This window comes from Dendrobates tinctorius, unplaced genomic scaffold (assembly GCF_039654945.1).
Source record: "Dendrobates tinctorius isolate UK_male_01 unplaced genomic scaffold, ASM3965494v1 ptg000133l, whole genome shotgun sequence".
In the NCBI taxonomy this organism is placed as follows: Eukaryota; Metazoa; Chordata; class Amphibia; order Anura; family Dendrobatidae; genus Dendrobates; species Dendrobates tinctorius.
This window is the reverse complement of record NW_027361801.1, coordinates 32,694,483-32,707,635: the sequence shown is the minus strand read 5'-3', so window position 1 is coordinate 32,707,635 and position 13,153 is coordinate 32,694,483.

Here is a 13,153-nt window from a genome sequence, read left to right as displayed (position 1 = left end):
TTAGTACACGGAGAGGGCTGTGCGGTACCAGAGGGACGAGCAGAGAATAGTCAAGTCACAGGCAGAGGGCCATACACAGAGAGGTAGCGCAGTACAAGAGGGACAGGCAGAACTCGTAACAGGGACAGAACCGGATCAAAACCAAACAAGCAACAAGTTATCAGGCACAAGGCACACGTACGCACGAGGTCAACTAACTCAGCCGAGGGCAGGAGTATAAGTGACACTAGACCTAGGTCAAGTGAGCATTAAATAGCCGCCCTCTGCAAGAGAGAGGCAGGATGGGCCAAGACAATCCCCATCCTGGATCATGACAGTACCCTCCTCTAAACGGGGGCCACTGGTCCCCCGGGTCTCTCAGGATTCTTGGCGTGAAAGGCCCGGACCAACTGATCCGCATGAACCGATCGAACAGGAACCCATGACCGGTCTTCAGGACCGTAGCCTTTCCAATGTACAAGATATGGAAGGGCACAACGGAACAACCTAGAGTCAACGATTCATTCCACCTTGTACTCAGACTGCCCGTCTACCAAAACCGGTGGTGGGGAAGACGATGATCCCTCCCCACAGGACCACACAGGTTTCAAAAGGGCCCTATGGAAAACATTGAGGATCCATAGAGATGGCGGGAGACGCAACCGAAAAGCCACCGGGTTAACCGCTTCGGTAATTTCATAGGGAACAATAAATTTAGGACCAAGCTTCGCAGAGGGGACCTTGAGCCTTATATTCTTGGTAGATAACCATACCTTATCCCCAACCTGGAACACCGGCCCCACGGACCATTTTTTGTCTGCAAAAAACTTATATTTATCCTGGGCCTTTGTAATGTTACTCTGAACCTCCCGCCATACCTCCCCCAACCACTGGACAGTCTCATCCGCCCCTGGACACCCAGAGTCCAAACGGGAAAACTCTCCAATATGTGGATGAAACCCATAGTTGCAGAAAAAGGGAGATGTACCCGTAGACTGGATAATGCGGTTGTTAAACGCAAACTCGGCCAAAGGTAACGCAGTACACCAATCATCCTGTCGGGCTGAGGTCAAGCAATTCAGAATTTGCTCCAGAGACTGATTGGTCCGCTCAGTCTGCCCATTAGTCTCTGGATGGCAAGCGGATGAAAAGGACAGACCAATACCCATCCTCTTACAAAATGCCCTCCAAAATCTGGGAACAAATTGTACTCCCCTATCAGACACCACATTCAAGGGTACCCCATGCAACCACACCACATGCTTAACAAACAATCTGGACAACGAGCCGCCAAGGGTACAAAATGTGCCTGCTTGCTAAACCTGTCCACCACAACCCAAACGACGGTATTCCCCTTGGAGGGGGGAAGGTTGGTGATGAAATCCATGGACAAATGAGTCCATGGTCTCTCAGGAATTGGCAGTGGTACCAATTCCCCGCCCGGCCGGTTATGGGGGGTTTTCGCACGGGCACAAATATCACAAGCAGACACATATTCCCCAACATCAGAGGCTAAAGAAGACCACCAGAATATTCTAGCAATGGCCTTCCGGGTAGCCGAGATCCCTGGATGTCCACCCAGAACTGAGTCGTGGAACTCCCAGAGGACCTTGAGATGAAATTGAGCTGGTATGAAAAGTTTATCCACCAGCTTAGCCGGAGGTGCAAGAGACTGGGCTTCCCGAATCTCCCGTTCCAACATATTAGAAATACCTGCCACCACCACCCCGGGCTGAAGAATGGAGGATGGAGGTTCGGGGGGGGACACCGGATCTAGACTGCGTGACAAGGCATCAGCTCTGACATTTTTGGATCCTGGCCAAAAAGTGATAGAGAAGTGGAATCGGGAAAAAAAGTGACCATCTAGCCTGTCTAAGAGTCAATCTTTTAGCTGACTCAATGTAAGCTAGGTTCTTGTGGTCCGTAATTATGGTTATAGGATGGACAGCCCCCTCCAAAAAATGCCTCCATTCTTCAAATGCCAACTTCACAGCCAGAAGTTCTCGATTCCCAACATCATAGTTTTTCTCCGCAGGGGAGAATTTCTTCGAGAAAAAGGCGCAGGGTCTCAAATTAGTCAAAGTGGCGGGTCCCTGGGACAATACCACCCCCACCCCCACCTCTGAGGCGTCCATCTCAACAATAAATGGTTCAGATGGGTCCGGTTGAATAAGAACCGGAGCAGACATGAAATATTTTTTTAAAAACTGAAACGCCGCTATCGCTGCGGCTGACCAATTCTTGATATCGGCCCCTTTTGAGTCATGTCTGTGAGGGGTTTAACAACCTGTGAGAACCCCCTTATAAATTTGCGATAATAATTAGCGAATCCTAGGAAACGCTGCAGAGCCTTCAAATCACAAGGTTGAAGCCAATCGACAATGGCCTGCACCTTATTAGGATCCATGCGATACCCCTCAGCAGACACAATGAACCCCAGAAAAGACAGTTCCTGAACAAAAAATAAACATTTCTCTACAGTAGTTTAGCAAAGAGACAGTTCTCCCAAAGCCTTTGGAGAACTGCCTGAATATGACCAATGTGAGCCTGTTTATCAGGTGAGTAGATCAGTATGTCATCCAAATACACAATCATAAAACGTCCAATAAAATCAGAGAACACATGATTGATGAAATTTTGGAAGACCGCTAGAGCATTGGTCAGACCGAAAAGGCATGACCAAATTTTCAAACAACCCTTCAGTAGTGAGAAAAGCAGTTTTCCACTTATCTCCTTCCCGGACTCGGATAAGGTTATACGTTCCCCATAGATCTAATTTCGAAAACCACTTAGCTCCGGACAACTGGTTGTACAAATCAGGAAAAAGTGGGAGGGGATACATATTTCTCACAGTTATCTTATTTAACTCTAGAAAATCGAGGCATGGGCCCAAACCACCGTCTTTTCTCTTTACGAAAAAGAACCCCGCTGCCACGGGAGAGACAGAAGGACGAATGTGTCCCTTACGGAGACTCTCGGAAATGTATTCCTTCATAGCAGCCCGCTCGGGACCTGAAAGGTTATGCAAGCAGGCCTTGGGCAATTTAGCACCTGGATCCAGGTCTATGGCACAATCAAATGGGAGGTGTGGTGGTAAAACTTAAGCCTCTTTTTCGGAGAAAACATCCATACAGTCTTTTAGGTACTCCGGAATACCCTCCAGACCAACGGATGACACACACAGAAGCAAGACATTTTTCAGAACAATAGGGACCCCATTTAACAATGTCCCGAGATTCCCAATTAATCACAGGATTATGTAATTGTAACCAGGGGAACCCCAACACCAGTCCCGCAGGAAGGTTGTCCTTAACAAAGCATGAAATACATTCCTGGTGCAAGGAACTCACTTTAAGGAGAAACTCCTCTGTAAGAAATATGATGTCATTCTTAGCCAGTGGTGTTTTGTCAATGGCAACAACATGGATAGGAGTCTCCAGCCTTACTGTCCCTAACTTACACCTGGACACCAAGTCAGAGTCAATAAAGTTCAACAATGATCCGCAATCCACGAAGGCAGAAGTGGATGTGGAGACACTCCCACAACAAAGTTCCACTTGCAACAACATTTTTGAAAATGGAGAAAAAGGTACCTGAGAGCCTGAGTGACCTCCACGACAATCACCCAGGCTCAGTCGCTTGTTGGTCAGTGGACAGGAGGGGCAATCCTTTTTCCAATGTCTAGAATCGCCACAGTGAAAACAGCATTTTCCCAAGCGCCATTGCCTCCTTTCTTTCTCCTTGAGGTCGATGGTTCCCATCTCCATGGTTTCCAATGTAGTACTGGCTCCCCTTCCTCGGGAGAATAACGGGGTCTCAATCTGCATCACTCCCCTCACCCGTAGCCTGCGATCCATTCAGACGGCCTGTGTCATAGCCTCCTCCAGGGAATCAGGCGGAGGGTGGAGAGCCAAGGCATCTTTCAGATGTTCAGACAGGCCTCTACAGAACAAACCCCGGAGCGTGGCATCATTCCAGCAGACCTCTGCAGCCCAGCGTCTGAACTCTGAGCAAAACCACTTGGCTGAGTGCTTCCCCTGGCACACACTCATCACCATGTCCTCAGCCACACACATCCGATCAGGCTCATCATAATTATGCCCCAGGGCCTTAAAAAATGCATCCACAGTCATACGCTCAGGGGCAGTGGTCAGAAGGGAGAAAGCCCAAGCCTGGGGGGCTCCCCTTAACAGAGATATAATGACCCCCACTCTCTGACTTTCATCCCCAGAAGAGTGTGGTCTCAAGGAAAAAAAAGCTTACAGCCTCCTTGAAAACTCTGAATTCCTTTTTATCTCCAGAAAAGGTATCCGGTAACTTAACCAGAGACTCAGGGGAAACTAATGTAACATCCCGAGCCCCCGCTGATAAAGCCCCCTGCACAGTATCAGCGATCAGCTGCTGAGACTGAGCCAGGGCTAGTTGTTCCCCCAGGAGTTTCTGAGACATCTGAGTCAGGTGCCTTACCTGCTCAGACAGAGCATGCATAGGATCCATCACACACACAGGAGAAGGGGAGCAGAGAAAAAAATGGTAACGGTCAGTTATAATGTCAGGACTCTAATGTCAGGACCCTGTCAGCATCGGCAAACTGCCACGCAGAGCCGGGTGACTTACCCACACTATGGGAGAGCACGGGGTCTAATACTGTAGTGATGGTTCAAGCAGACAGGACCTGCGGCACTGAAAATAGTAAGGAGTCACAGGACCTACGATCATGTGACTGCAGGGAGCGGGGCTTAGCATCCTACTGCTGCAGAGATAAAATGTACCTACTGCAGGGAAACTGTAGTAGAGGAAAACGCAGGTCAGACAAGCGAGAGTTCATACACGGAGAGGGCTGTGTGGTACCAGAGGGACGAGCAGAGAATAGTCAAGTCACAGGCAGAGGGTCATACACAGAGAGGTAGCGCAGTACAAGAGGGACAGGCAGAACTCGTAACAGGGACAGAACCGGATCAAAACCAAACAAGCAACAAGTTATCAGGCACAAGGCACACGTACGCACAATGTCAACTAACTCAGCCGAGGGCAGGAGTATAACTGACACTGAACCTAGGTCAAGTGAGCATTAAATAGCCACCCTCTGCCAGAGAGAGGCAGAGACAATTAACCCCTGTCTGACCAGGACGGGACAAAGACAAACTCCATCCTGGATCATGACAAAGAACTCCCTAGTGTGTAAATTTAATTAGAATTCCACTAATGAGATTCTTGAATTCACTCGTTCGGTCCGTAGGTAATAATGCATATCTTGTACTGTTGTTCAATTGGTGGTAGATTTCTTTCAAGTAGTCTGTGCAATTCATAACCATAATAGCTACTCCCTTATCTGTAGGTTTTATAATGATCTGTTTGTCATTATGGAGCAATCGTAGGGCCTGTAATTCCAGAGGATTCAGGTTGGAGGGAAAGTGTAATTCACACCTTTCAATATCTTGTCTAAGTTTTTGGAAGGCTCCATCAATGAAGCCAATGAAATTTTCAAGGGCATGTGAGCCCTGTGGTGGTCTATATGTGTTAATCAAAAAAATGTCCACAGGAACAGGGAAGAAATATCAAAAGCGCAATCATATAATACCTTTAAAAATATGAAACTTTAATAAATTGAGGTAAAAAACACCCCCCTAGTGCAATATCACAATTAACAAACTCTATACAATAATAACCTACGATAGCCCTACACTAGCCTGCTATCCCTTCCTGACAGTGGAGTTTGGCACCCTAAAAGATATGATTTGGCGCCCCCACTCCACGGCGGCTGTCCCAGACTTGCCCTAAATGACCCTTATAAACTACAGGTGAGAAAACAATAAGCAAATAAAAGAGATGAAAGATAGTGATTAATATAATACACAGGCTATTCATGTACAATATATAAAAGACAGGCTATTACATGTAAACATAGAGAAACCTCTTGTATAACCAATAGACAGTAGCAAGTCTTGTCTTTTTGGGTATTAATAGACCACAGAAAATATAGATTCCATAAGGTACCAGTAGATAGTGTCAGTCTTGTCTTTTTGGGTATTAATAGACTACAGAAAACAAAGATTCCATTTGCATTATCAGATAAAGCCAAAAAAACCTCTCTGCAGTAAAATCAGACAAGCACAGACAAGAGGTAAAAAATAGCATGGTTCAATAAAGGAACATCAGAATTATATCCATATTGGTTCCCATAGATGGCAATGGATGATACCTATTGCCAAAAAAAAAATTATAGAAACAGCTGGGATTTAACCCAAACTTAGCTTCCAGCCTCGACGCGTTTCCCCGTCCACACGGTTCATCAGGAGGCATAATAAGGAACCAGCCAATTCATGGATGTAAGGTGTCCAGATAGAGAGGCAAACCTTTTTTACCTCAATTTATTAAAGTTTCATATTCTTAAAGGGATTATATGATTGCACTTGTGGTCTATATGTGCTTTTGGTATGGAGCCCTAGACTCACTGCTATAAGTAATGTAGTGTCAAATGTGAGGCTAGTACCAGGTGTAGAAGTATCGACTGTTTTGGGGAAATGTACCTTTAATCTAAGATTACAATAAAAACTTTGTAATTCCATGTCCATGTGTCTTTTCAGCTTTCTCATTAGAAAGCACTTTGGTTCCACAGGTATGACTTATTTTTACTGACTTTGTGTAGCAACCAATGGAAGTAACATATCACATATGCACTTCCCTATCATTACATGTGTCATTAACATTTAACACTGTGTGACCCACAAAACCTATTGGTTTTGAAAAAAGCAGGTGGTAGGTTTCCCTGTCCCTTTCCCCCTCATTTACCCATAATGTCTCCCTTCATCACCCTGGATTGGTTTTTTTTTACTTTTTTCATGATTTTCATATTTTTTCCTTTATAAAAATATAAATATGTGTTGTTTTTTATATTTTATTTTCATAAAATCCTGTCTGTTTTGAGATTCTTGGAATGTTTCTGCATGATCCTGTATGTTTGATTTGTATATTTTTTCAATGCTCTTATTCCTTATACACTGATGAAAGTCTCCTAATAATCAAAACAATTGTACTATACATTGTTCTGCACTAAAGTTATTCACAGATTATCAAAGCTGAGTGCCAAATTCTATTCTATTGACAACAGAGTCGTGACACACACTGTATGATTTTTAAATAATTAAATTGCATGTTATTGCATGCAATTATTATTTGATCACCTAACAAATAACTAATCTCAAAGTGCTGATGCGAGTTCACTGTAGTTCAAAATCATTGCAGTAAAATTCTCCTGATGAACTCACCTCTGCACCATGACACTTTTTCTCGCTGTGCTAACGGTGATCTCAGAGGAGGGAGGTCACCGCAGTTCACTAGCACAGCTAGGAATACAGCCTCAGTGACCTGCAGTAACCTCGATGAAGTCACCGCTGCTCACTGATGCTGAGATGTGAGCAGCTCATTCATCATTGGCTCTTAGCCTGGACGGTCGCATCTTGGTATTGCCCAGGCTGAAAACTACTAATCCCCAGACATGAATTACAGCGTGGGATTGAACTTCGGAGAGGTGAGATGTTGTTTTTTATTTTTGTTTTATTACAGGACATGAGGGACTGAACGGAATGGGCATTAGGTGAGAATTACTGTGTTTGTTATTTTTAAATTAAAAAAAGGAAAAGTGCTTTGTTTTTACTTCAAATAAATTACTTTATTCTAGCTGTGTGTTTATTTACAATATAACTAAAGCATTAGTAATGAATAGGTGTCTTATAGACCAGACAATACAAAGGTGACATCAACCCAACAAATATTATCCCACTTGCCACCACTACAGGACAAGTGGAAAGAGCAATTCAAAGCACCAGAATTGGCGCATCTAATAGATGTGCCTTTTCTGGGCGGCTGCGGGCTGCTATTTTTAAACTTGTTTAAGGGCAATATACATGGCCCCTTACCATCCTGAGAATACCAGCCAACAGCTGTCTGCTTTCACAAGACAGGCTGTCAAAAATGGGGGATCCCACATGTTTTTAATTATTTATTTAAATAATTTTTAAAAATAGCCTGGTGACCCTCTATTCTTGACAATCAACCTTGCTAAAGCTGACAGCTAAGGGTTGCAGCATCCAGCTGTCAGTTTTGCCTGGCTGGTTATCAAAAAAGTAGAGGAACCCACGCTTTTTTAAATTATTATTTACTTCGTGTGCAGGAAACCGGCCGATGAATACTTCCATCAGCCGCCGTCTGCTCTTATTGTTATTAGTGGCAAGGCATCGGCTGATGGCAACAGTAGTAAACTTTTCACCTCCGATCATGGCTACGGGCTCACACTGTCTTTTGACAGCTTGAAAATGTCTCCCTGGTGGTACTGATGTTACCCTCATCAGAAGCAGTATTTGCCACACTATTATGCACATGACTGTCTGGCAAACACTGGATGTTCGCACCCCCATTCAAGTGAATGGGGTCCAGGTTCGGGTACAAGTCCAAGGACCTGAACTCAAACTTTTTTTTTAACTGTTTGGCTAACCCCGCCAGACCCAAGCATCCAGGTGTCCCCATCTGTAATCCTGAGGTGTGCAATTTTTATGACTTTAATATTAGTTATATAAAATATATATAATATTACATTCCTCAACCAAGAATCTGCAAAAACCCTAGTCCATGCCCTCATCTTCTCCCTCCTTGACTACTGCAACCTCCTGCTCTGTGGCCTCCCCTCTAACACTCTCGCACCCCTCCAATCTATTCTAAACTCTGCTGCCCGACTAATCTACTTGTCCCCCCGCTATTCCCTGGCCTCTCCCCTCTGTCAATCCCTGCACTGGCTCCCCATTACCCAAAGACTACAGTGCAAAACCCTAACTATGACATACAAAGCCATCCACAACCTGAGTCCTCCATACATCTGTGACCTCGTCTCCCGGTACTTACCTACACGAAACCTCCGATCCTCACAATATATCCTTCTGTACTCCCCTCTTATCTCCTCTTCCCACAATCACATACAATACCTCCCGCTCATCCCCCCTACTCTGGAACTCTCTACCACAACATATCAGACTCTCTCCTACCATGGAAACCTTCAAAAAGAACCTGAAGATCTACCTCTTCCGACAAGCCTACAACCTGCAGTAACCACCAATCCACCAAATTGCTGCATGACCAGCTCTACCCTCGCCTACTGTATCCTCACCCATTCCTTGTAGATTGTGAGCCCTCACAGGCAGGGTCCTCTCTCATCCTGTACCAGTCGTGACTTGTATTGTTTAAGATTACTGTACTTGTATGTAATATGTATAGCGCTCCTCACATGTAAAGCACCATGGAATAAATGGGTAATAATAATAATAATAATAATAATAATTAGTTAACATAAACAACCTCTAAAAAATATATTTAATTAATATTACATTAAAATAAGGGATGTTCCCAAATCAGACACAACATTACTTAACAATTATGAAAAATAGAAAAGGAGAGATACTATCAACACCCTAGTGACGTACCTATTCTATAGCACTGCCTATCAGTGAATGCTGGAACCTTATTTCCCATGCCAGTGGCACTCCTGCTCCTCAGTGGTTGTCCCTGGTGTCCCTATTCTGCCCTATGTAGAAGGTAAAAAGGAAGAAAAACAAAAAGACATATAGGTACTAACATTCCCATAACCCCAAGAAAAAAAAGGGAAAAAGGCTGCAAGATCACAGCCAAAAAATTAGTTCGGTGTCCAAATATTGATGACCACCAAACAATTAGCAATTAATCAAAAGGTGGGTAATGGACATGTGTATATATATATATATATATATATATATATATATCGATGCGTGTGTCAATACATTTAAAGATATATCCCCCACGATGACCCTTGGGGGTTTAGTTGCTTGGGAAAGGGTATAATTGTCCCAGATAAAATCGTATCTAGATCCTCTAACCATCCTACCCTGATATTTACCTATTAGGATGGCTCCAGCCTGACTGCAGAGGTTGGCACCCTATACGCAGGCACCCTTACACAATGAAAGCTGTCCCTTGTTGTCCTTAGTCAGCCATCATTATTGTATATATCAGATACTGTATTCATAACCATGCCAGAAGCATACCCTATTGTCCGAAAGATATCAGCCGCTCCTAAGGTAAGTGATATCCCTCCACTGACCACACTCTGTGATATGTTCAGGCATTGGTTAAGGTATGGGTAGTAAACAAACACATTTTTAGATATATATTCTCAGGGGGCATACATAGACAAAAAATGGATAGAGTAACAAGTAGATAAGGAAGTAAAAGAAACCACAAGATGGTACTCATCCAGATTGTAGAGAGTTGGTGATTGATGAGGATAGATTAGACTTCCTCAATGCGTTTCACCCTTTGGCTCATCAGGAGGCTTTGACACAAATATCAGGTCATGTTAATGTCACCAGACATGGGAAAGTTTGTACCTATCTGTTTATTTGTTTTCTGCCTTTTTTCCTTGTACATAGGGTGGAATAGAGGCACCAGGGGCAGCCGCCAAGAAGCAAGGGTGCCACTGGCATGGGAAATAGGGTGTCAACCTCAACTTATAGGCAGTGATATGGAACAGGTATGTCACTAGGGTGTTGATAGTATCACTCATTTTCTATTTTTCATAATTTTTAAGTAATGTTGTGTCTGATTTGAGAATATCCCTTATTTTAATGCAAGATTAATAAAAGGTATTACCTAAAAATGCAATCTGAGGCAAATAACTTCATGCAAATTTCAATAATGGAGAGCTTGAAATTGCTCATAAAAACATGCAGGGGAGTGGAGAGAATCTCAATAACCATAAGAACTTACACTTTATAGGAAAGAAAGAGAAGATTCCGCTGATCATAAGAGCTTACACTTTACAGATGAGAAAAAGAGGACTCCACTAACTAGTACAGCTTACAATGTAAAATCGAGAGAGAGAATGGACTCTACTGGCCATAAGAGCTTACACTTTACAGCAGAGAATGGAGCCCACTGACTACATAACAGCTTACACACTATAGAAGAGGGAAATTTACTCTGTAACTCTGAAAATGTAATAGACTCTGCCATACAAACTTTTCTCCACTGGCAACCACTGATTTCTTACGGCCCAAGTAATGACCATCATTGCACAAGGTACACACCTGGTCAAAATTGCTGGTACCCCTAGTTTAATGACAGAAAAACCCACAATGGTGACAGAAACAACTTGAATCTGGAAAAAGTAATAACAAATCAAAAATCTATGAAAATGACCAAATGAAAGTCAGACATTGCTTTTAAACCATGCTTCCACAGAATTAAAAAAAAAAAAAATAAAACTCATGAAATAGGTCTGAACAGAAATGATGGTACACCTGAAAATAATGTGACAAAAGGGACCTGTTAAATCAAGGTGTGTCCACTAGTTAGCCTCACAGGTGTCTACAATCTTGGAATCAGTGATTGGGCCTGTATAGAGTGCTACAGAAACTCACTGTGCTGTTTGGTGACATGGTGTGTATCACACTCAACATGGACCAGAGGAAGCGAAGGAAAGAGTTGTCTCAGGAGATTAGAAATACAATTATAGACAAATATGTTTAAGTTATAAAACCATCTCCAAACAGCTTGATGTTCCTATGACTACAGTTGCACATAGTATTCAGAAATTTAAGCTCCATGGGACTGTAGCCAACCTCCCTAGACGTGGCGACAGGAGGAAAATTGATGACAAATCAAAGAGACGTATAATACGAATGGCAACATAAGAGCCTAGAAAAACTTCTAAACAGATTAAAGGTGAACTTCAAGCTCAAGGAACATCAGTGTCAGATAGCACCATCCGTTGTTCTATGAGCCAAAGTGGACTTCATGGGAGAAGACCAAGGAGGACACCATTGTTGAAAAAAATCATAAATATGGAATTTGTCAAACTACAAGTTGACAAGCCACAAAGCTTATGGGAGAATGTCCTATGGACAGATGAGAAATAAATTGAACTTTTTGGCAATGCACATCAGCTCTATGTTCACAGATGGAAAAATGAAGCATATCAATAAAAGAACACTGTTCCTACTGTGAAACAAGGAGGGGGCTCTGTTATGTTCTGAGGCTGCTTTGGTGCATCTGGCACAGGGTGTCTAGCATCTGTGCAAGGTACAATGAAATCTCAAGATTATCAAGTGATTCTAGAGAGAAATGTGCTGCCCAGTGTCAGAAAGCTTGGTCTCAGTCACAGGTCATGGGTCTTTCAACAGGATAATGACCCAAAACACCCAGCTAAAAACACCCAAGATTAGCTAAGAGGAAAACATTGGACTATTCTGAAGTGGCTTTCTATTAGCCCTGACCTATTTCCTGTTGAGCATCTTTGGAAAGCACTGTAACATGCCATTTGGAAAAGGCAACCTACAAACACGAGACATCTGGAGCAGTTTGCTCTTGAGCAGTGGGCCAAAATACCAGTTGAGATGTGCAGAAGTCTCATTGACAGTTACAGGAATCATTTGATTCCAGTGATTGCCTCAAATGGTTCTGCAACAAAATATTAAGTTAAGGGTACCTTCATTTCTATCCAGGTCTATTTCATGAGTTCTATTTTATTTTTTCCTGTGGAAGCATGGTTGAAAAGCAATGTCTGACTTTCATATGTTCATTTTCATAGATTTTTGATTTATTTTACTTTTGTCAGATTCAAGTTATTTCAGTAACCGTTGAAGGGTTTTCCGTCAATAAACGAGGAGTACCAACAATTTTGACCATGTCAGTATAATAATCTGCAAGACGTCATAGCTGCAGAGCATTATTGGGAAGCCAACATGTCAGTGTACAATGTTGTTTGCCTGCTCTCTGATGCCTCAGCATTATGGGAATTGGTGCAGCGCAAGATGTAGTTACAGTGCTGTGCAAATTAATTGGGACAAAGTATTTTTTTAAGTAAAATCATAAGTTGGTTACCAGTCAGTGATTCAAACTGGTTTTAACTGCTTTGAACAGGTGTGAGTGCCTGTTGAAAGCAGTTAAAACTGGTTTGAATCACTGACTGGTAACCAACTTACGATTTTACTTAAAAAAATGCTTTGTCCCAATTAATTTGCACAGCACTGTATCTTTTTCTGTAAAAAAATATTCAAATTTAGTAATAAAAAACATTTAAAAAAGGTTTGTCTCATAAACTAAAATGTGCCCAGCCTGCTTGTCAACAACATATTAAATATCCAAGTTT